Here is a 26,310-nt window from a genome sequence, read left to right on the forward strand (position 1 = left end):
GGTGAGCTGTATGTGGGTAGTTGGAAAGGTGATTTCATGGATTTTGGAAAATTAATGTACAATCATTAAATATATATCGAACTTATAACACTTTACATAAATTGTAGTAAAAATGGATGGAATCCGATTCATAATATAAAGTGTTTTTTTTTTAACTTCTAAACACTACCAAAATCGATTCTTATAGGCATTTACCTTCCAAGAAATGAGTGATGGAAATTGGTTTGTGTGCTTTTATCTCCCAGTTTCTTGAGTATTCAATAATGCACTTATAAGCACCGGCATCAGAAATATCAAATTTATCAATCATCAAATCACCCGTGGCTTTGTTTACGCGAATTTTCTCGTCATCTGTTTCTATTACACCGTATGGGCCAAACCAATAATACCTGAAAACATCAAAGGTATAACATTTGATCTTATAGTTGTCAGGGACACATGGAATAACCTGTGGGGCGCCAAGTATAATATTTTCAGATTTAAGTTTTATGTGCCCAGGCACTGCTGTTATTACAGCATATAATGCCATAAAAAGCAATGTTTTGAAAAAGAACTTCACCATCTCTATATCTTATCCTTGCAGTAGTATGTTAAACGTTTTACAAAATGTCTCCTAATTATCTGTGTTGCTAAGATACTGTTTCATTGTTATATTATAAATATTGTAATGACGTAAGAACCACAAACAATATGTCATATAAGTTACGGAGTTACCGATTAACCACTAAAAGCTGATAAAAGTTACGGAGTTACGGAATAAACGCTAAAAGCTGACAAAGTACAGAAACTAAAAGTTGTAAAATTTATGATGAGGCTACAGAAACCACAATTCCATTTTTAAACAGCTTTGATTTGAATTTAAAATATACAAATTCAAAATATGTGAAAAAACATCTAATGTTTACGTTATTTTATTACAAAATAAGATATTGTTGTTTCACAACATGCTTAGAGGCAACAAAGAAACACCACAAACAATATATCATAAAAGTTACGGAGTTCGGATTAAACACTAAAAGCTGATAAAAGTTACGAATTAAACGCTAAAAACTGACAAAGTACAGAAACTAAAAGGTGTGAAATTTATGATGAGGCTACAGAAACCACAATTCCATTTTTAAACAGCTTTGATTTGAATATAAAATATACAAATTCAAAAATGTGTGAAAAAAACATCTAATGTTTACGTTATTTTTATTACAAAATAAGATATTGTTGTTTCACAACATGCTTAGAGGCAACAAAGAAACACCACAAACAATATATCATAAAAGTTACGGAGTTGCGGATTAAACACTAAAAGCTGATAAAAGTTACGGATTAAACACTAAAAGCTGACAAAATACAGAAACTAAAAGGTGTGAAATTTATGATGAGGCTACAGAAACCACAATTCCATTTTTAAACAGCTTTGATTTGAATTTAAAATATACAAATTCAAAAATGTGTGAAAAAACCTAATGTTTACGTTATTTTTATTTCAAAATAAAGTATTGTTGTTTCACAATAATACTTGCTAAATAATCACAGTTATTGTTGTGAAAATAGTTCAAACAACTCGCCTGGCAGGTAAATTACATAACTTAAAACAAGCCTCTGAAAGACTCAAACCACACTTTTATCTTGCAATTCACAGGTGATGTTGCAGTCTGGAAGAATGCCGAAAAACATATAACAGCAAGAAATGGCCACTACTAAACAGTATAGAATTTTAACTGCAGTAAGTGGAGAATTAAAATAAATGCGCACAAAATACAAGTCATATTATTTACAAAATCGTACAAAAGAAAACAAATTAATATATTAATATTACAGTTATATCTAAACGTGACTCTATTACAAGTAACAATACAAAAGGACCTGGCATGGCCTAGCGCGGTAAGGTGTGCGCTTCGTAATCTGAGGATCGCGGTTTCGCGCCCGAGTCGCGCCAGACATGCTCGCCCTCCCAGCCGTGGTGGCGTTATAAAGTGCGGTCAATCCCACTTTTCGTTGGTAAAAGAGTACCCCAAGAGTTGGCGGTGGGTGGTGATGACTAGCTGCCTTCCCTCTAGTCTTACACTGCTAGATTAGGGACGGCTATCAGAGATAGCTCTCGAGTAGCTATGTGCGAAATTCCAAAACAAACAAACAATATAAAATTAAAAAAAATCATAGAATTTGGGTTACTTTGATTTAAAATTAAACTGGATACCACACTATATAACATAAAAACAGTCATAGAATATGTTTGTGTAACATGGATAAATGTATCAAAAACACTCATCAATAATCAAAGTCCTTCGTCTGATACAAGTGTATCATACAAGGTCCCATATACGACAGTCATTCAGTTCAACAGCAAAACATTGGCTTGAATTATAGTGAATAAAATCATTCAACGCGTACTTTCCGATTATTACTAAAGTGATATTGTTATGACAGTTATAAAACATCAAAATTATGAGATTTGATGATTTTACCTCTCGAATATGGTTTATTTCCATGCATGTTTCAAGATCTCGGATTTTATAGGAATTTAAAAGTTTCTATTCTTCCCTTAAGTTTCTCCAATTTGAGTTAAATTATTAAAAAATGAAAGCATCATAAACAAACTGTTTACATACTGGTTGGAACAGAATTACAAGACAAAGAAATTTATTTATTTTCTCCCATGAAGATACCTAGGGGGCTGAATAGAAAAATCGTAGAGTTAATAACATCACAGGCCTACTACCAATGTCTTCTCACAAGTATAATTAATTGTGATCACACTCTATCAGTTTAGAAAACGTTTTCACCGTAAGGCAAAGTATAGTTGATATAATATTGTACATGTTTGTTTTTGAAAAATTCGTGAGTGCTTATGAAGCTCGTGAGGTAGATAGAGCACAGAGTGCCGGTTTTGTAACTTTGCCTGGAGGTGCAAGCAACCCTGTTAATGGAATAATCTGCAATTATTCAATGAGAGACTGATCGTTTTGTGAGTCAGCCACTTTCTCTTGAAGTTATTCACCTCATGAACAATCTGAACCTGTTCATTCCGAGAAAGATTTTATAGCCTTTTCCCACCACAGGATTTTCTCATGTTTCCCTATACACCTCCTGCAGAGTCAGCTCGGTTTAATATTGCGTATTTAGATATGATGCCTCAGGTATGTGATGTTTTATCCTTTTTTATGATTTCCTACAATCCTCATCCTTTTTTGTTGTATGATAGTTCTTAGTTCTTCTTTACCTTATTCAGTTTCCCACTTTCTTTGGTTATTAGGGTTCATACAAAGCATTTTACTTCATAATTGGTTGAGAGTTCCAGCATGTCTTGCTTCCTATGTGCTGTGGATAGTTTGTTTGACGAACCATCAAGTAGCCTATCCGTTTTAAGACTCACAGGTGTTGGAATCTATTTTACCAATTTGGGAGTACTCCATGATTTCCAGTGCTTTTAACCCATGCCTCTGTCTTATCCTTACTTTTGTGGTATTTATCTATCATAGATTTACTTTCAGATACTGTGTACCAAAATCCTGAGGTTTTTTGAGAAACAGCCTCTCCTTTGTTACTTCTAAGATGACTCATTTTCCATTCTCTACTCTCACCTTGCATACATAATTTTTCTGTTGTTGAAACATACTGGGTCAAAATGCAGCCTTCTGTCAGACTTATTTGCTGCCCACTTAGGGAATCATGTGTAGCTCTGTTTCTTAGTATATTTTCAAACGTATTCCAGACACTTTGGAAATGCATGCTGGGAACACCTGCATCAACACTCTACCCTTTCATTTTTGGTAGCTCATTTGCCACAGTTGGAATCAAGAAGAAGCCCCTATTCCTGTTTCCCGTCCTAGTGCTTCCCAGCTTTTACCTGTTCCTCTTTCCAGGTGTTTTTTTCAGTGTAGATCATCATAATATCAACAGTACCAGTTGATAACTGGATGGGAGCTCAGTTGTGTGACTTTCTTCCCCTTTGGCAATGTTTCACCACAGATTGGTGGATTATTTGGGCATGTCCTATGCTTCCTTTACCTTCCTCTTTTTATCACAGATATCCATTTCTTTTCTTCTTCCTCAGGATCCCATTAACAGCCAGCTTCTGTCGGAGGTAGTTCAAGACCATTGAATCTAGAAATCATCTCTCTCACAGTTTCTATTCCAGCTGTTTGTTGTTATTAAAACTGAAGACTGGCTATCTGTCATAGTCTTTCAGTCAATTTCTCAGTCTCCTTTTTTTGTTTTATAATGAAATTGTTTCTCCCCTTGGTGGGTGTTTTTTTCTCCTATTAGCTTATGGATGTTGGCAGTCTGATTTATTTGCTGTTAATGTTTCATATACTCTTTATCATTTAACATATTTTATTTATCCAGATTATTCTTTCCTCCATAAAATCTTGGCTGCTAGATATGGTTACTCCAATTTCCCTTCCTTCCATTTCCTGGCCTTCTGTGTCCTGTATGTGCTCTTCATTGTTGTATTCATGATTTCCATTTCCACCTATTTATCCCTTAGAAACCATCTTCTGTTTGTGATTTTTCTCCTTCCACCATATGGGTTCAACTTTTGATTTGGTTGGTTTATTCCTATGTTTCTTTATCCTCCCATACATTGCTCCAGGTGTCTTCTCATCAAATTAGGCATCTTACCTTTTCTCTGGCATCGCATCTTCATTGTCTGTCAGAGGAAATTCTTAGGCATATGGACTACATGTGATATGTTTCTCTCTCATTATTTGCATAGGCTTTTTACTTCCTCTTCAGGATGTTGTCTTCCACCTGTGACTATTCTTTAGACTTCCATGTGACAACAAGCCTGGATAAGTTATATTTCATCTTTTTCTACATTTTCAGAGGTCTTATTTCCATTCTCATTGTAATTCTCTGTTTGGATCACACTTCATGGCAAATGTTGCCTGATCAAGTATTCTTTAACCTTAAAATCCACACTTTTCTGCCATGTATATGCACCTAAATATATTCCATGGCCATTCAGTGCACACTGTTGAGATGGGGTATTCAACAAGGTTGCTTGAGGATTAACTTTGCAACAAAAGTGCTTCACAAATACACCCATCCCAGACTGTACCAATCATGGACTACAGGAGTAAAACAGAATGTGATAGCTGCCTATCCTGCCATGCCTTATATTGAATAAATCAGCTTGGGCTACTTTAAAAACAGTTTCATGGTCACCTATTTCACTATCTGAGGTGTTGACATATTTCCAAACTTTCCACCACATATCACACTCCCTTTTTTTCTAGTGGAGCTGGGTGTCCTTATCAATTTTCAATTCCAAGTCACTGTGGGGCATTGTCCTGAATTGTTTAATGGCATAAAATATCTACAATTCAGTGCAGAGTAGGGAAGTGGTTTTCTGCTGGTGTAGATGACATCATATATATAGACCAAAGGAGTGAGACCTCAAATTGCAGTTAACTCGTTTGGTTGGGTTTCATCATCCTGGTCCCAGATGAAAATCCATTGGCTGGATTTTGGATATAGAGTAAAAGCAAAATACATAAGTTTTTGCACATTGTAGTATGGATGTTTGACTTCCTTCTTCAGTTATACTTTATCTGTATTGTGGAGGCAGGGCTGAATTATTTATTAGGCACAGTGCCTAGGGCCTATGAAAACTATAGGTCCATGAAAATTTTCCTTAAAGTTAATTTTGGATTAACTTATATGGCTGGTAGGGCCTACAAACAGTAGGTGCCTTCGTCCTACAATCGTCTTGATACAGCATGGTGGAGGAACTTGGGATTGTTCTGGTTCTTTCCCTTCAACTGTCTTTTGTGTAGCTTATTCTGAGGATGTTATTTGTCTTAGGTTGGTTCTGGTCAATTTCTCTTTCATATACATTTTTTCAATCCAGGACATCAGGTTTTCAAAGTTGATATACCATTTTCTGTTCTTAACATATGCTCTCTTCAGGAGTCAGATGTTTGATATCCCTTCTGGTCTCATTAATTTTAAGTGAAGATGGTATGATCCTCATTCTACACCCACTCTCTCTATCTGTGTCAGTCTCCAGCAGCATAGATTTTGGATGTAGTTGACTTGTCAAGTACAGTTTATCATGCCCTAGCCACTTTGTGTCTGGAAACACTTCCATTTTTCTCCAATACTAATTAGATTTACTTCTCAGTTTTTGTCTACCAGAATATATAACACATTTCCCAGATTGGTGAAGAGTATGGCTGGTTTAGAAATAGTGTAGTCTCCCACATCATGTCATCATATCTAATTCTTTAGACTCAAGGTGTGTCCTTTGTACTCTTCCAAAGGGTGCTTCTTTTCTTCCCTTGCACCAATTCAGTGTGTGATTCTATCTGATTATATAAGCACAGCTGATGTACCATTTTAGAAGTTAGTTTTTCTATACATAAAATGTACTTCCTCTCCACTCAAAATGAGTGCTTCAATTCTCCACTAAAACTCAAAACAGTAATTTGATAGAACTGAATAGAGGAAGTTGCACGTATAATGAGTGTATAGCACTTTCCTTTGAGGAGGATTATCCATGATAATTTGCATGAGAGACATTAAAATGAGTGATTTCCAAAGGATGGGAGGAAAAATACTTGTGGCATGTTTTTCTTCCTTTTTTGTCACATAAAGGGCAGCACTAAATGAGACTAGTTATATGAAATACATTTTCAGTATAGGAAACATAACTTTCACTGTTGCCCTGCTTAATATCTTATTTTGTTGAAAATCACCTATATTTTCATGAAAATTGGGATCATCTAGAAATTTTTCCCTCTCTCCAGTATATTTTCTTGGCCTCCAAATTAACAAGGCTACTTATATCCAATTTTATATTGTAAGCCTCGATATGGATATATCATCCAGTTGTAAAAGAGACCCAAGGCATCTCTCAGTCCAAACTTGTTAATTTGGAGGCCACAAAAATATCCTGGATGGAGGGAAAAATTTCTAGAAGATCCCAAAATATTAAAGAGTCAGTGAGTTTAATACAAAGGTAGATGATGTGAAAAAAGATTGAAGTAGGTGATGCAACTTTGAACATTTTATAGTTTTAAGTCAGCTTTATCATACTAATAAGATATAGTGTATAATGTAAGCCAGTAGTGAAAAGGAAAGGATGGTTTTCTGTGGACAAATATTTAGTCCCATCTCTTAAAGTAAGGTGTACTTTTTCTGAATTCAGCTTGACAGTGAGGATGAATCACATATATTAACCTGGTTTTGCTTGTGTTATTCAGTTGTTATAGTAGTGAGGTGCAAAATGTGTGTAATGTAAGTTCTGTGGTTCCTGGGACACAAACAGCACAGTATAAAGATAGACTTTAATACAATAACAGTTTCCTTACTTGACTATTTTCCATATATTACAACAAAGGTATTTCTGCTGAATTAGACAATGATTGAAGATGGAAATTGGTCATTTAGCATACACATTATGCTATGATCTTTTTATAGATGATTTATGGACAAAATTGAAAGTGCTTTTGTTGTTATTTTTTAAAGCTTTTAACATCTGGGGAAATAAGGTTAACACAATATATGCAAATCAAGAAATTTTAAGAGTTTGGAAAATTTGTACCTTATGGACCATCACACTTTAATGTTATTACCTTAAAATTGAAACTGTTTATTTAAACCACATCTGAAACATAAAACCATTTTTATCAAAATCTAATTTCAAAGATACCCAAGAATAATTAACTTCTTAAAGTTTTAGGTCAATTAGGAATTGTATTTTTTTTTAATGAGATTTAGTTTTCTGTGAAGAGATTTATTTTTGTTGTTGATTAATTAATGAAATTCTTATTGTAGTTTTGTTCTTATTTATTTTTCAGTTGTGTAAATAATCAGAATACTTAATACTTTTACACAGTATTATTTGTTTAAGGGTTAATTTATCTTTTAAGAACAATTTTCAGGTTTCCTGCTGCCCTTGGAACTATTTCATTGTAAATCATGTTCAGTTTTGATGGCCATAATAATGCATTATTGAAAATACTTCTTTCATTGTAGTAAGTTTCTACAAAATGAGGTCAATCTTATTCCACACATTTTGATAAACTTATCACACAATCTCCACTGCATTTGGATGTTGACTTTCTAGACTATGTTTAAGCAGATCAAAGACAAAAACGAAACAGCATTTTATGCTTCAATAAAACTGAATTGTGTTGGCAATCCAAATATTTTATGTTAAGGCCTTCAAAACAAATACAGATAATAATTATTCACTAATGGATATAAACTAAACTGAGTTCTTTTTTGTCTTCAATAGTGTTTGCTAATTCAGAACCTGTTAGAGGGTTTGAAGAAGGTGCACTCCAGATGTGCTTTGCTGATCTTAGGCAGGTTAGTAAACCTTTACAAAACTCTACTATTTAAGTTCATATTAAAAGATATTACAAGTAATGTAAACATTGCTTTTGGACTAAATACATTTTATGTGGTTGCTGTAGAATAGTCATTAATATTGTATACGTATGTAACATAGGCATACATTATGTATATAGATATGTAATTAACAGTTACATTATGGAAGACATTAAACCTTGTAGAATGATATATGCTCATAGGAAGAAAAGTATGCAACTCTCATGAAATGCCTTTCAAAATGAAACTAGTTAATGAAATTATTTCCTTAAAACTTGATAACAAACTTTCATTAAAGTAAGTAGTTTCAGCAAAAGTTTTATTTTGTAAATATTTTTGGATTTTTCTAATAAAATTCATTATTTAATGTAGTTATTTACACTTGGACTCTTGAGTAGTTCACATGCAAAGTAATTTTTATGTAAAGAATACTTTTTACCTTACAGTTTTTACATTTCATTTGCATAACCTCTAGAACCTCATAAATGAACATCAGTTGCTGTTTTTTTAAGGTAAATATTTGAACTTTATTTTCTCTTTTATGCACTGTATTACTAACTCTATTTATCATCATCAGAGAGTGCAGGGAAATGTTTTTAAAATTAACAAAAATGTGTACATACCTTTTACATCTTTATAGAAATTTATTAGTATAGTCATCTTTTTCACATATTCGTAATTTAACGTCTTTATCTTTTCATTTATAGTTTATTTTAATTATCCTTTAAAATTCTTTGTCACTATTTATTCTGATATGTTAACTGATACCAATAGGCCTTTTATGAAGAAGTTATTTTGACAAATTTCCGACATAGATGTGTTGCAAAACAGGATGGCTGTTATGGATACCATCTTGTTTATAAAGCTTTCACAATCCATGTAACAAGTTAAGCTTATAAAAACCATTAAATCACTCATATATGATTTTTAAAACATAAATTATACATAGTCAACTAAAATATAAAAATTAGATTTAAGTATAGTTCAACTGTCTCTAACTATAGCATTTTGAGGTAACAAACTACTGTAAGTGCTGTAGACAATAGTACTGCAGGCTGTTACTTCTACTTTAGAACAAAAACTGTTCACCAGTTTCATAATAACTGTTGATGGAGTGGAGTGTAAACTGAGCTCTTTATAACAGCTTTGTACACTTGTATTAACTAATTACTTGTACATCATAAATTTGTTTCCAATGTATAGAAGATTGGCATAGCACCCATAAAAGGCTGTAAAATCTATTTCTGTTTTCAGTGGATTCAGTTTAAGGACTGCATATATCGTATGTCTCAAAAGGACATGTAAAAACACATTGGCATCTTGACAGTTGTATGCATTGCGAGCTTATGTGTTTAGTCAGTTTCTGTTAAATTGGAGATTTTTTTTTATATAACTTGAATCATGTGACAAGCAAACTATGTGAGCAAACTATTTATTTTAAATGTTTCTGTTGTAACAAAGAATTAAAACTTGGATAACATAAACATTAAATTATATACTATAATGTTAATTTCATTCACATGCATGGATTGTAAAGATGTTTAATTAAATTTTGTACATAATTCAGTAATTTGCATATACATTAATTTTAAAATGCTGCTGTTCTGATCAGATAAACAGATATGACTTTCAGTGTTATTTTGTTTATCAACACTACTCATCATTGAGTTTCTGATGTGAGTACTTAAGACTATGTCATTTAAATGCTTCTGTGTGCATTTTAATCTGGAATTTTTTGCCTGTTGGCTTCAGTCAAGAACACTTTTTATATATCTGGGAACCAAATATATACACGAGATTCACATTCATTGTCAGTGACATCCGCCAATGTATTTATGGCACTTGTACTTGTGATTATAAATGTCACACGTTTGTAATTGATACATTTTTTGTTGACTTCGCTCTCTTGAACTTCGAGGAATCCAGTTATATGTCTTATCACAGCTGTAAGTGAGAGTGACTTATTTTGTCACGTAATTCTTGGAATTGTGATTTCTTCATGAAGTTATTTGCTTTTATTCTCTTTTTTTATATTTTTTCTGTTGACTAATTCACTGGACCTTTCTACAGGCTTTAAAAGAATTTCAAAGTAATTGTTAATCAGATTGTTTACTTCTGTTATAATTATTTTGGTGAACTTTGTATTTGGTCATTCTAATTTGCTTGAGAAACATCTCTAGAATACTTTAGAATCCTCTTTTCTTAGTCTTGCCTGAAACATCAGTCTAGTCTAGTTATCTGAATGGTAAATGGTGAACAAGTTTTTGTATATGTCTAGTTCATCCCATAGTTCTGATGCTCATGAACTGTCATAGTTAGTAACCTGTATGGTCACTTCTGTCTGATTGTTAATTGAGAACTTTTTTTTTATTAACTACTAGATATTAGTTACTCATTACTTTTTATCCTGTGTTTTGACTAATAATCTGCTTCCATATTCTTGGAAATTTCAAAGAACTATTTATTTAGTGGTCATGGCTGAAAATCAATCATTAGTCTTCTTGATGCAGAGACTGGTTGATATATATACAGTAGTTTTAATATTCAGTGACCATCATGGAGGTCTGTTTTCTCTTTTTTTAACTCAAGGGAGTTTCAAGTTTGTATTATGTGAATTTTGTTGCATATTGCTTTTCTTTGTATTAGAGGATGATCTTGTGTGTGTCTCAGGTTAATAGGCTGGCTTTTATTGGTCACTAGCCATTGTTAGGGAAGGTTGTATAAAGTTTTACTTGTACAGGTCTCATGCTTTTCTAGGTACAAGGAAGCACTGTGCTGGTATATGGAATCCTCTCTTACTTCACAAAAGAAATATTGTTTTTATAAACACCTAAAGTTAAAAAAGGACAAAAACAGTTACATTATTTAACTAGTGTTTCAAGCAACTGCCCTTCATTAGGTTTGATATTGTTTAAAGTTATTTAATTTTCTCAAGTTTCAACATAACTGTTCATTGTTATTTGTGAATCTTTTCCACTTTTAGAAAGAAATTAAGGATGTTTATTGATAGCACTGTTAAAATCTATAACAGTATGACATCATTCTCAGTCCTAGAATTAATGACCTTTGTGCATCTCTTAAAAAAATTTCAAAACAACTTTGTAATTTTTTTTAATTTTTTTCTATTAATATCACCTGTATTTTAATTCATTTTTCTATTTCCTGTATATTAGTATTGTTTCCTATATATTAATATCACCTATATTTTTATTCATTTTTCTTTTCCCATGTATCAGTATTGTTTCCTATATATTAATATCACCTGTATTTTTATTTCCATTTTTCTATTTCACCCGTCACCTATATTTTTATTATATTAGTATTGTTTCCTATATATTAATATCACCTATATTTTTATTCTATATTTTCTATTTCCCATATATTAGAATTGTTTCCTATATATTAATATCACCTGTATTTTTATTCATTTTCTATTTTCCATATATTAGTATTGTTTCCTATATATTTCTTTACATTATCATTTTCTGTAATTCCCATTCCTTTTTATTTTTGTATTTTTCCATTCTGTGAAACCTGTTTTAACATCTTTTAACTGTTGTCACTGCCATCTTTCATGTAATGCACACATTTTTTTATGTACATCTAAACATGACAGGAATGTCTTCTGTTATTATTGACATAAATGACATCAACATCTGTACTTGTAATGTGCCCTACTAATCATTGCTCTTTATTATCCTAAAAAAAAGAATAGTCAATCTAGTTAAAATATTTTATGTCACCTTTATTGGGTTATATGTAGTACTGATAAAGATTTAAGCACTCATTCAGTTTCACATGTTCATAAACAGTCAAAGGATTGTTAGGCTAGTTTAGCCTGCTTGAAATGAATAGTGTATTTTGTTCAGTTTAAATTCTTGCTCTTGCTCAGTATGTTAGTTATTGCTATTTCTTTTACAAAAGTTTAGTAATGCATTTGAAAGCCACGCTGTGTAACATTGAATAGATTCAAAATAGTTATTTGTATCTGAATAGACCTATTCACCTAAAAGTTCCATCAGTCTATAGAAATACAGAGATAAAAGTTAGTTTTGTAAATCACCTTTTGAGTATATGTATAAAGATTGGCTCTGCTTACTGTTAATAGGAAGATTTTGAATTTTTCATGAAACATTAAGTTATGAAGTACTTTATAAAAATGATAAACGTAGCATGAGATAGACTTAAAAATTGAAATAACTTTATTTTAACTAAACATTTTAGTAAACTGAAAACATTGAAGATCTACATGTTGCATTCTTTGGAAATAAGAAGCTTTATGGCTGTCAGGTATTTACAGTGTTAAAGAGTATAATGTGTGTGGTAGAAGGAACACTCTAAATGTCCCTCTGGTGTTAATATATATAATAAACAGTTTGTGTCATGCTTCTTTGTTTTAATAGTAATGGTCTACAATTTATATCATTGTTTTGTAACAAAACTACCAATTGATATTGTTAGGTCAACTATGGTATTTATGTTGTGAATGTTTAATATACATATTGGTTTGTTTTTTATTCTTGTTAACTTTGGTGATAGAACAAAACAATTTAATTCAGAAATTATTTAGATTTAGAATTGATATTTTGTCTTTATTGAGCTTAGAGTAAGTTATTGCACAGTACATTTTAAGCTTAATTATAAAACAAATAATACCCTAGGCTCACTTATTGCACCATGATAAGTTAAATAGCATTTTATTTATATTTTTTCAGTTATTTATTAACATTGAGGTATAGACAAAAGTAAGATAAAAGTTACCAAGTGTTTCAATGGAGTAGCATTTCAACTAAGCCTTTGTTACAATAATGTTTTACACCCAATGCTTATATTCAGGCCATTAAATACACCATCTGTTACTAATGTTAAGATCAGATGATAGCTAGTTGTGTCTAAGTGTGAATGTGTAGTATTTCAGTCTTAACTGTTAAATTAGATAGCTAGCTGAATTCCCTCTAGTCTTACACTGTTAAATTAGGGATACTTCCCTCTAGCTGACTTCCAGTCTTGTTTTAGACTTCTAAATTAGGGATGGCTAGTGCAGATAGTCCCTCGTGTAGCATTGTTTTACATGAAATTCTAAAATACAAACAAACAAACATATATTAAAGATGTATTAACTGTGGAAACTCTACTAAGTAAAATAGTTACATATATTTTTCGATATCACATCTTCCAGTTATTTTAGTTTAGTCAGAGTCCATCAGTCTCCTTTCACTAAAACTGATTTCTTATTATTACTTTCTGACTTATGGTGTACAATTCCTCCTTCTTGTAATTTTTGTTAGTTAATTTACATATAACAGTTTACTTTATTTTGGTGCACTGGAATTTATCTTGCAGAATTTTTGTAGTTATATTTTCTAATAGCTTCTAGATCTTTTCATGACATGGGACTGGTCAACCTACTTTCATGACTATGGACAAGAAAATAGTAAGTATTGAAGGGTAAACCCACAAGTTGCTGTAGTTCTGCTTGAAAAGTAAGTGGAACATAAAAGTAATCAAAGTTAATTTTAAATGTCACTATATACTGCTTTATTATAAATTGTTAGTCTTTCCAATAATTATTATGCATGTTTTGATTTTTAAAAAAGGAAAAAGAAAACGTATAGTCACCTGAAAAGTTGTATGTTTAGTTACCTAGTCATATGTTGTCCTTAAGATACCTGATACTATTGATGAAAGTTGTATGTTTAGTTACCTAGTTATATGTTGTCCTTAAGATACCTGATACTATTGATGAAAGTTGTGTTTAGTTACCTAGTTATATGTTGTCCTTAAGATACCTGATACTATTGATGAAAGTTGTATGTTTAGTTACCTAGTCATATGTTGTCCTTAAGAAACCTGATACTATTGATGAAAGTTGTATGTTTAGTTACCTAGTCATATGTTGTCCTTAAGATACCTGATACTATTGATGAAAGTTGTATGTTTAGTTACCTAGTTATATGTTGTCCTTAAGATACCTGATACTATTGATGAAAGTTGTATGTTTAGTTACCTAGTCATATGTTGTCCTTAAGAAACCTGATACTATTGATGAAAGTTGTATGTTTAGTTACCTAGTGGTATGTTGTCCTTAAGAAACCTGATACTATTGATGAAAGTTGTATGTTTAGTTACCTAGTCATATGTTGCCCTTAAGAAACCTGATACTATTGATGAAAGTTGTATGTTTAGTTACCTAGTTATATGTTGTCCTTAAGATACCTGATACTATTGATGAAAGTTGTATGTTTAGTTACCTAGTCATATGTTGCCCTTAAGAAACCTGATACTATTGATGAAAGTTGTATGTTTAGTTACCTAGTTATATGTTGTCCTTAAGAAACCTGATACTATTGATGAAAGTTGTATGTTTAGTTACCTAGTTATATGTTGCCCTTAAGAAACCTGATACTATTGATGAAAGTTGTATGTTTAGTTACCTAGTTATATGTTGTCCTTAAGATACCTGATACTATTGATGAAAGTTGTATGTTTAGTTACCTAGTCATATGTTGCCCTTAAGAAACCTGATACTATTGATGAAAGTTGTATGTTTAGTTACCTAGTTATATGTTGTCCTTAAGAAACCTGATACTATTGATGAAAGTTGTATGTTTAGTTACCTAGTCATATGTTGCCCTTAAGAAACCTGATACTATTGATGAAAGTTGTATGTTTAGTTACCTAGTTATATGTTGCCCTTAAGAAACCTGATACTATTGATGAAAGTTGTATGTTTAGTTACATAGTCATATGTTGCCCTTAAGAAACCTGATACTATTGATGAAAGTTGTATGTTTAGTTACCTAGTTATATGTTGTCCTTAAGAAACCTGATACTTTTGATGAAAGTTGTATGTTTAGTTACCTAGTTATATGTTGTCCTTAAGATACCTGATACTATTGATGAAAGTTGTATGTTTAGTTACCTAGTTATATGTTGTCCTTAAGATACCTGATACTATTGATGAAAGTTGTATGTTTAGTTACCTAGTCATATGTTGTCCTTAAGATACCTGATACTATTGATGAAAGTTGTATGTTTAGTTACCTAGTTATATGTTGTCCTTAAGATACCTGATACTATTGATGAAAGTTGTATGTTTAGTTACCTAGTCATATGTTGTCCTTAAGATACCTGATACTATTGATGAAAGTTGTATGTTTAGTTACCTAGTCATATGTTGTCCTTAAGAAACCTGATACTATTGATGTCTTACTCCAAGACATGTCCTGCAAGATGTCAAGTTTCATTTTTTTAAATTAAAAGTCAAGTCTTATTTAGTTTCTCAGCTAGCCTTTGACAGGTGTAAATACAAATTTAGAAAGAATGACGGTAAGATGATAAATAGTTGTAGACTGTGAATAAAGTAATGTTTTATTTTTTCTTTCTTTAATGTTAGTTTATTTTTTAGTATTGGTTAAATTGTTTGATATATATTTTTGTTTATGAGGATTATTTTGCATTGTTATCTTAAGATATGTGTTCAGAACAAAACTAAACCTTCTGAGCTAGCTGAATCTTGTGTTTGGGATTATTGCAAAAATTTTGCTTGCATAGAGGTACCATGACAGATGGATCAATACCTTCCAATCATCATAAGTATGGTGGTATGTTAGACGTATATAATATTCATTACTTGTTTAATTTTTATTTGAACTATATAGGTATTTTGTTTTGATCAGAAGTTGGAAACAGTTGTAGATTTTATTACCAAAAAGTTTCTCTCCATAGATTTTTTTTATCACAGTAATATATTAGACATAACTTGAGAATTCTCTGTATTAATACCATAATTATTAATGAATCAGTTTTAACTGTCGAGAGTTTAATAATAGTTGAATGTCTGTTGTGTAGTCAGTTAATCACACATGCATAAAATTTGCACATATATTATTTTTCTAAGGTAGATAGAAATAAAATCTTAAATTTATGGTATAATGTTTATAACTAAAATTCTATTTTACATTTTGAAGTTAATAATCATGAATGTGTTAGTTAATTTAGCCATAATTAGTTTCATTTAATAGAAAACCACTTAAATTCAGAATGTTTGTTTATTCATATATTTAACAGTGCTTACCACAAATTTGCACAATTAACTGATACTTTCTTGCATATAAATACGATAGTTTTCCTTAACATTTTTTTTATGATAACTAGGTGTCTAGGCTTTTTATAATGAAAGAACACCTCATATCTGTTAAAGCATGTCTTGTTAGTTGGTATAACTAAGAATATAGATACTTGTAGGAATATCATGAAGTATATATTTTGTATAGGTTGATCTGTAAGTAATTTTGAAAATTTTATATTTAAGGTTGTTCTATGTGTAAGCTTCTTTATAATAGAAGTTACATATGGTTTTAACTACCAGCTTTTAGTTATGAGATAAAATTCATGTTTTTTGTTTGTGTGTTGAAATATCATTAAGTCATTCAATCAAAGTAATTTTTAGAAATATGTAAAGCATATAAGTGTTTGAGTAATTTTGCACAGTAATTATATGTTTAGAAGTTACACTGTACACAAAAGAAGCTTCTCTACTACAATAAAAATACAACTGTTCATGAGTAATTTGTTGATCCTGATTCTAAAAATTGTTGAATATTACTGATCACCATAGTTTTGTTAAAAATGGACAGTTCTAGCAGCAGAGCTAACCATATTAATGTCTGCCATAAAGCGAAATTAGGCCAAGAAGTGCACTTTCTACTTATTTCTAACAAAATGTATCGACCAGTTTTTAATTGTTTGGTCATATAGTTTTAAAATTTCGTGAGAGACAAAAACGTTTATAACACTAAATTATTAAAATTATTTGACCCATATGTTGCTTTATTTCTCAGTTTTAAATTACTTTTTGTTTGGCCCATTTATTGTGTTATAGAATAGGGAAAGAGTGATTCTGAGGGAAGTTTGATATTATAATTAAATTGTGATCATAATACAAGTAATAAAAAAAGACATTAAACACGGGTCAGTGTAAAAGTTCTCTTCTAATTTTCCATTTGATTTAATAGCTAGCTCATAACTGTTTGGTCTCAAGGTAATATATAGATAGTAGAAAATGAACTTGAATCATCTAATAAACTGTTGTTGTGACACATCTGAATTCCTTGTGTTTTCTGAATATAACTTAGCAACTAATTGTAAAGTTTCAGATATTAGAATATAAACAAACCTTGTGGTCTAATAAATAGCAGCTATGACAGATCTAAATTGTCTTCTTTATGATTCAACACACTGATATAGTTGTGTTAAGAGAGTCATCTGTATAAACAATATCTGTAAAGATGTGTTTTCAAAACAAACACCAAGGGCCTTTATGAGATTTTTAGAATGGTACTTAATACAGTTTTTCAAGTGTGGTCCCAGTTATTACTGGAAGAAACATCATCATGTGGATGCAAAGTAAAATTGCCAACCTGGTATGTGGTGAAGTTAAAAGTGTAAGCAGACAATACAGAAGAGAACAGTTAGTATTATGTACAATAATATAGGTAGAGTTGACTGGTATGCTGTAACATAATAATACATTGTGTTATAATAATCCAAAAATGGCTAAATGATTGTTACTATACCACAACTGCTGCAACCTAATGGCAGACACTAGAAAAACACAGTACTATCACAAGGATAAACAAGTGTAATGTGATTGTTACCCTGCTAATATGGTATACTGTAATATAGTGGGAGATGCTAAAACAAACAAACAGTACTACAACCATGAAAAAAGTGACTAAATGATTGTCACTGTTGATGTTGCTATAAGGTGACTGTTTTGTGGTGCTAAATAATTTGACAAATTTGTTTACCAAACTAATGCAGAAGAGCATATGATGTTACTACTATAGAATAGTTCAGTTTGTTTGTAACATATACAAAACAAATATGTCTGTAGTAATATTACAAAGTAGAATAATTTGTTTGTCATTGTATAAACAGACTTTTCATCCTCTACTTACATCACACAGTTATAGCTGGCAGCTCTGTAGTAATATTACAAAGTAGTATAATTTGTTTATCATTGTATAAACAGACTTTTCATCCTCTACTTACATCAGACAGTTATAGCTGACAGCTCTGTAGTAATATTACAAAGTAGTATAATTTGTTTATCATTGTATAAACAGACTTTTCATCCTCTACTTACATCACACAGTTATAGCTGGCAGCTCTGTAGTAATATTACAAAGTAGTATAATTTGTTTATCATTGTATAAACAGACTTTTCATCCTCTACTTATATCAGACACTTATAGCTGACAGCTCTGTAGTAATATTACAAAGTAGTATTATTTGTTTATCATTGTATAAACAGACTTTTCATCCTCTACTTACATCACACAGTTATAGCTGGCAGCTCTGTAGTAATATTACAAAGTAGTATAATTTGTTTATCGTTGTATAAACAGACTTTTCATCCTCTACTTACATCAGACAGTTATAGCTGGCAGCTGGTTTTTACTTAATATTAAATATATTTACGTGCTGCGTATCTGAAAGTCAGTGTTCAGTTTATTTTGAAATAAATCTCGCACATCTCATGCTTGTAAGAAATGTTTGGTAGGATAGTCTACAAATGAGAAAAGAACTTTTAAAGATTTTTAAAAATGGGAATAATGTTTGACATGTTTCTCTAATACTTTGACACTGGAAGAAGTTATTTGTGCTTAACTTTCATGAAACATTTAAAATTGTGCCTTTTACTTGTCATATAAGTATGCTACTGGTTGAATTGTAATTGACTAATTAGATAAAATAATTATTAGCTATGTTGTACTGTACATTTCAGGCTCATAATGAACGACACATCATCAGGTTTTTATGGAGAATAATTTTCAACAGTTTTTGTACTTTACATTAAATAAACCCCACTATCTGGTAGATGGTGTAGTTAAATACTTTTTCTTTGCAAAGAGGTTTTAGTGGAATAGTCCATTGCAGTTAATAATAACATAATATCATTAACTTTGTTTGTGTGAATAATACATACTTTATGAAAAATATGTTAAGATCCAACTTTTTCATAATTACAGTCATTAAGTGTTGCTTTTTTTATATCATTCATGCTTTTTCATTTATAAATTTGACTGCTCATGGGAGAGATGTAATTAAACATTAAGGGTTTTTTTTTTCTCTCTAACACTACTGTTTCTGCTTCTGTTTCTTTAATTTGTTTGTTACATGAAATAGAAATACCAATTTTGAAGGTCCCAAACTTGTACATGTTTAAAGCACTAGAACTACCAGTAAACATTTGTTAATGATTAAATTTTGTAACATTACTCCTGTTACTGATTGTAAACAGAAAGCTTAGTACTCGTGATGTTATTTTATGTTAGTACAAATATAGTACTACATCATGTTGTTGTTGTTTTTTAATTCATGGAATACCTATTGTGTATCATATTAGATACTCAAGAGATTCAGACAAATGAAAAAGGTACAGAGCAATATAAAAATTCTAGTAAAAGATAGCCATGTTTAGATTATCAGTAAAAAACTTTCATGTTTTGTGAAAAAAAGTCAGAGTGGCCTTTTAACTAATATAAAAGAATTTGTTAATGATAGTGCAAGTTCCCTTGCACAGGCCTTCAACAGTTACAGAGATTAGTGATGAGGGTTAAAATTTTTTTTGACCATCAGTTGTCTTAAGGGTTCAAAATATTTGTAAGCTAATAACCATCATGAAGGGTGGAAATTTCTGTAAGGTATCAAGCCCTGTGTTTCTTAAATGTTTTCACAAAAACTCATAGTTGTTTACAATCCATTTTGTCAGGTTGAACTTCAGTGGTCACATCATGATTCAAACTGCTTACTCTTGAATGTTCAACATTTAGTTGTTTCTTGTCCCAGCCTGTTGTATTACTTTGTTTTGACCATAGGCAATTTTTTTTTCAGAATAGTATGTTACTGTGGACATGAATAATTAGTGTAAATATGTGTATATTGCTTTGACGTTTTAAACTATTAAGTGCTTCTTTATGTTTAGTTTTACACTTCTGGAAACAGCTAAAACCATTTAACTGAATTGGGATTTTAACAGTAGTTAAAAGGTTATAAAATTTGATAATATTGTCATGTTTTTGTGTAAATAATAAAAATTTATCAGAGAAACTAACTTTAAAACATAATATTTATAAGTAGATTTCAAATGAAACAAGTCAGAACTGTTTTTTTGTGTGTGTGTTTGGAAAATATTTTATTAATCATTATAAACTTATAACTGCTGCAAAGAAACTGTATAACATACTTATTTTTCTGGTTGTGTTAGATGTTGATATTTTTCAGTTTGAAGAAATCAAGTATTGTGGAATATTTTTTGTTTAGTAACTAAGAAAGATATTTATCTGCATAGTACATTGTACATTTTTTTTGTTTGTGGGGTACATTTGTTTTTCCACAAAATAGTTTATTGTAACTATCTGTCCATACCTTTGTTGCTGAGTTTTTGGGAGATAGTTTTCAAGTGCCTTTTGTGTGCAAACCAAACAATTTCCATAAAATCAGTTTATAAATTTTTGGTAAATTGATCCTATTTAATAATACCATTTTTTTTGCTTGTTGTATATAGAGCTATATTTATATGTTTATGTACACAGTATATTTATTATTTGTTTTAGTTTCTGAAAATATTGATGGATGAATGGATAGAATACATTAAAAGTTAATTGTATACTTAGTGTTGTTTTGTTAGCTGGTGTTTATTTTTAATGTTTTAAACAGTAATTTGTTTGTATTAACCAGTACTATATTATATGAAACTATATTGTTTTATCCAATAACAAACAAGCATACTTCAATAAGATATGTTCAATAACTATCAAGATGTTCCTCTCGTTTGATACTTCTGCTGTAATGACGTAAAATTATTTTTATGGAAGTAAACATTACAAGTTTATTCAACATACATTATTATTGTGGCATTATATTTTATTTCATAACATTCAGTTTGAGATGTTTTAAGGATAGTTTGGTACAGCTGTAGCAATGTATCCTTGTCTGATACATTTTTTAGTGTTCCTTTTTCTTTTGTTCCTACAATCATGTGTCCTAATGTGTTATTAAATACAGTTATTGTGAAGGAAAAAGACAATTTATTGAATGTTTAACATGATACAGGATATTTGAATATTTTGAGTTATTTGCTTGAATCATTTCATAATGTTCATTATGAAGAATGAGGATTTAACAATCTGGATTAAACAAGTTTATTTATACATTGCTATTTATCTTTAGTTAAGAAATTTTTACATTTTTCTGTTAGAGATTCCATCTTTTGATTTCCCATCCTATGTTATAAGCCTTCTACAAATTTTACAATCCTAGTCATTCCCTTCCTTGGTGGTCACGTTTGTATGTATATCTTCCCCCTTAAATAGCTGATTGGCAAATAGCAAGATTTTACCCCAGTTGTTATTATCTTTGAAGAAAGTTCACTGAATAAAGTAAATTAACATTTTTCCAGGGATATTTTAGTATGATACAGCCATGTTCTCAAAGCTCTCTTTGCCTTCAGTTGTAAATTCAAGAAGAATTACTGTTAGTAATAGGGATAACACAAGATGAGTCTGTAAAAATATTTTATATATCATTTTTTTACTTCCAATAAAAAAACTTGCTTTCAAGAAAACGATGACAGTTTCACACTATTAACTCATCACCTCTTTTGTATGCCTTTTTTCAAGAAGCTTCCACCAATAAAAAATTAACTTCTCATCCTAGACCTGTAGTACTGTTATCTAGTGTCATTATATTTATTTTTCTATTATTTTCAATTAGTTTTCTCTTTATTAGAAATTGCTACTTTACTATATTTAACATACATATTGTTTGCAAATTTTCTGTAAATTTTAATAATTTTAAAAGTATAATAGCTTATTTATATTATTTACACGTGAAAAACAACGAACTTTAACTCATAAACAATTAAAGACTTATAAACTTGCAAGGCGTGTAAAGAAAGCTGAACAATAGAGTGTGTGTGTGTGTATACATAAAGTGCTTAAATTAAGTGTTGGTGGGAAGGAAGCACTTGAATTTGAAAAAAACTTAAACTATTTGTGTATAATTTTAGATTACATGTGACTGAAATAGCCATTCTGAATTTTTATAGTTTATTAACTAAATGTGTAATAATCTCACATTTTCTTATTGTAGTAGCAGAACAAAAAGTGTATTATACATATAGCTGTGATTGTTTCACAATTTTGGTTTGGAATGTTTAATTAGTGGTGTTCAATTTGGAGGTTTTGTAGGTTACACAAAGGAAATTTGACAATTTTTATATTATAAAATTCATTTTTAATTTTAATACTTTCATCATTTTTGGAGTAATGATCAAGTTCACACAGTAGATCATTTTTTTGTAAATTTTTTAAAAGTAATTTAGAGAACTATGCAAGAGTCTGTTGGCTGTGTTTTGTATATTTGTACATAAATTTTCACAATGTACTACGAGAGACTTTGTATGCTGCAGTAATTATTAAGAGTTGTATTGATTGTATTTTATTTATGTGTTTCAGTCCTATGTTTAACCATACTGGAAATGCATATTCGATAGTAGGTCGTATATATGTTTTGTAGATTTTTATTATGTTGTCTGGTGAGGTTCCTTGGTTTTTGCCGGTTAGACTATTTGCATAATTTGTGCATTTCCAATTTTTTATAAATACATTATTTGCATGTTTCACCCATGTTAGTTTCATATTGAAGGTTAAATCTAACAGGTTTGTTGTGGTCTGGAGAAGTGTTTCCCCGTGTATAATTTGGAAGGATCTCTTTATGTTTTGTTTGTGAATGTAACTAATTGATTTTTGGTAAGTTTGGTTTAACACAATATTTCACAGTATTCTTCTATATTATCCAACAACAGTTGTAGATTTGTCGCTATTACTGATGGGGTGGGAGCACATTTCCAGACTACAACATCGTCCTTGAATTGTGATGTATACCCAAGTTTGGGTGTTTTAAGGGCATATTGATGAAGAGAATAGGGCTAATTACCCCTCCTTGGGGACACCAACCTCTGGAATAAAGGAGAAGGTTCCCCTGATGAAATAATAATCAGTGATGTTGAAAACCCACTTGTAGAGAATATATGTAAAAACGGCATCGTCAGGTTCACAAATGATGACCGAAGAAGGTTGAAATGTTGTTCGCTCCTCAACGTAAAATATTTTCTCAACCCAAACGAGCCGTTTTTACATGTATAAGGTTCCCCTGACATTTATTTTCCAACTTCTATCTTCCAGGAAGTTAGATCGCCAGGTGATCTGTGGTCTGTCTCTATATTTTCTAAATTCATTTTTAATTCTGGTAATTTTCGAGTTATTTCTAAACAGTTTGAGAGTCTATTACTAATTATTCTTTCAAGAATTTTTCCTATACAGCTGGCCAGGCTGATGGGGGGTAATTGTTTGGTTTACTTGCTGGTTTTCCTTTTTTATGGAACACAAAGACTATTGCTTGCTTCCAAAAAACCGGGATGTACCCAGAACTGAGTGATAAGTTAAAGATTGCTGCTATGTGTTCATACAGTCCTTGAACGCTTTTTCAAAAAGGAGAATGGCTTGTATGTCATCCTCTCCTGGTGTCTTGTCTTTTGTAGATTTTATTGTTAGTTTCACTTCCTTTCTTGTTATTGTTTTAGTTTGTTTTTTTAATTTTTGTAAAGCTACACGAGGGCTATCAGCTAGCAGTCCCTAATTCAGCAGTGTAAGACTAGAGGGAAAGCACTAGTCATCACAACTCACCGCCAACTCTTGGGCTGCTCTTTTACCAAAGAATAGCTTTGTCCTAATTCAAACATGGGGAAATTATATATTTCCTGTCATCAGTGCTCATACTTTGGTAAGTTAGATATTTATGTCCTCTGTCATCTGAGTTACTTTAGATGAATTGAAAGTTAGTTACTGATTGCTACTTTGTTTTTTCTGGGTAAACTTAATTGTCTTGGATGTTCATTACTATTGCTATTATAATCCTAATTTTAGAAGTGCAGGACTTAATTATGTGTCCTTCATTGTCCTTGTTAATTCAGATATCTGTTAAGTTAGACATTAATTATTCACATGTTTTTTAAGTAATTCTGGTCAATTTGCACATTCTTTTTATTCCATACTTTGTGGGCTAGATACAATTAGATGGTTTGTACATAAGATATTTATCAGTATTTTGTTAACTGATTATGCTTTAATAGTTTCTACATTACACAGCTTTACTACTTGTAATATTTCATTTATTCTGTCTGATTGTTTTCCATCATTGTTAACTGTATATCTTATTATCCTAATTTTCATCAGTGGGACTTAAAATCTTTTGACTTGTTATGTATTCATTTATTTCCCATGGCTAAACTTGATTTTGGCTACTTCAACGTGATAGAAACCTGTGATACCAGAAACCTAATTTAATCCCAGTAATCTACACTTTATTGTTCTGCCCCATAGTGTCCACTTTATTGATAGCTGTTTGTAACTTTAAGTTCAATTCTCAAATTCAAGACCCTACCATTCAGACTAACCTTGGCTCTAAGTTGTGTGGAGGTACAAACTTTTTTATGACTCTGAGTCTTTGCACACTACATTCTGTGGATTATTGGCTCCTGCTTGCTTCCATTCATTTGAAGTCCAGAGACCACACCACACTACTCTGCTCTAACAAGATGCACTATTGAATAGGATTCCTAATGATGGAGAGAAGTCTCTTCTTACCCTTCTCAATACCTCATTCAATGATGAATTCTTCTTTTCAACTTCAGTAAAGTTTAGCTTCCTCCTTCATCTTCACGTTTGGAATGAATAATTCACACATCCATCACCTTCAAATCTCTGGTCTACCATGGAGTGTTCCCTCCATACCAACTTTACTAAGGTTCTTAAGCTTTGTCCCACTTCCCTCTACTTCTGCTGGGATGATGGTTGTTATGGTGCATTACAACATCTTCAAAGTGGTCACTTATATCACAGAGCCAGTGGTACCAATTCCAGGTCTCTGTGCTCATGGTCACCACATTATGATTGTAGCTTTCCATTTTCCTGGCTCCCTTAATTTGGTGTTAAATTGATTATATTCTCCCAAGTTTCTCCTCATGGAGTGGCCCCTCATTTTGTGGGTGTCAACACTTCCTACCTACATGTATGGCTTAGTCAGTTCCATTGTCTCAGCCCAGTCTCTGGTTGAATGTGTTACATTTTTCCTTTCTGATTCATCAAGCCATTACTATATATGTTGCTGCATGCCTTCACTGTCCTTTAAAGGAGATTGTCAAGGCTGCGATGTAACTACTCCTAGTACTTTTGTCACTCATGATCTCACACATGATCTTCCTACCTTTACAACTATACACATATTCTTTTGCCTTTGACTGGATAAGTTTTCTCACTTTGTTTCATTTTCCTTTCAGCATTCTTAATCTTCACCAATACTATGAGAATCCTATTCTCCATTGGGTGTCAGCTGGTAAGCTATATATTTTATAAAATTTTAAATGCACAAAAGGAGCTTATTATTTCATCAAGGATGTCCCTTCCAACTCCCAAATATGGTCACCCCTTACTATTCATGTATTCATTCAATCTTTTCTTAAACTCAGTTTAAAAAGTAATCCTATCTAAATTTTAAATAATTCCAACTCTACCAAAGTTTCAATTTATGCTCCCTTGTTCTATTGTTGTCTCTGCTAGACATGAAAAAGTTTGAATGATAAATACTATCAATACCCTTAATAAACTCAAGCACTTAAGTCCCCTCTGAAGTTTTCCTCTCTAGAGAATTCAAGTTCAGATATTTTTAAGTCTGTCCTCATAGGACAATCCAGCCATCCCAGGTATCATGTTAGTGTCTCTTCTCTGAATCTTCTCTTACAATTCAATATCTTTGTTGAGGAAGAGATACCAAAACTGTATAAAGTATTCTAAATTTGACCTTGAAAATGATCTATACAGTAAAACAATAATACCTCTTGTCTTG

At 31.2% G+C, this 26,310-nt stretch overlaps 3 long non-coding RNA genes across 14 annotated transcripts in view; all 3 read left to right on the forward strand.

Moving 5' to 3' along the window:
- Window positions 1-26,310, forward strand: part of LOC143235350 (uncharacterized) — a 281,246-nt gene that overhangs the window by 42,548 nt on the left and 212,388 nt on the right. The gene's annotated exons all lie outside the window — the stretch shown is intronic.
- On the forward strand, window positions 2,648-15,693 carry LOC143234333 (uncharacterized). 10 transcript variants are annotated; one of them, XR_013018622.1, is made up of 5 exons: window positions 2,648-3,134; window positions 8,243-8,316; window positions 8,784-8,849; window positions 12,562-12,627; window positions 13,708-15,693. It is a non-coding gene; the product is annotated as an uncharacterized LOC143234333 (long non-coding RNA). The 10 variants fall into 10 exon arrangements; XR_013018624.1 differs by having other exon boundaries at window positions 13,715-15,693; XR_013018626.1 differs by having other exon boundaries at window positions 2,649-3,134; window positions 8,813-8,849.
- On the forward strand, window positions 15,781-22,061 carry LOC143234335 (uncharacterized). Its single transcript, XR_013018629.1, has 2 exons — window positions 15,781-17,734; window positions 17,835-22,061. It is a non-coding gene; the product is annotated as an uncharacterized LOC143234335 (long non-coding RNA).

The sequence above is a fragment of the Tachypleus tridentatus genome, chromosome 12, assembly GCF_004210375.1.
Source record: "Tachypleus tridentatus isolate NWPU-2018 chromosome 12, ASM421037v1, whole genome shotgun sequence".
Taxonomy (NCBI): Eukaryota; Metazoa; Arthropoda; class Merostomata; order Xiphosura; family Limulidae; genus Tachypleus; species Tachypleus tridentatus.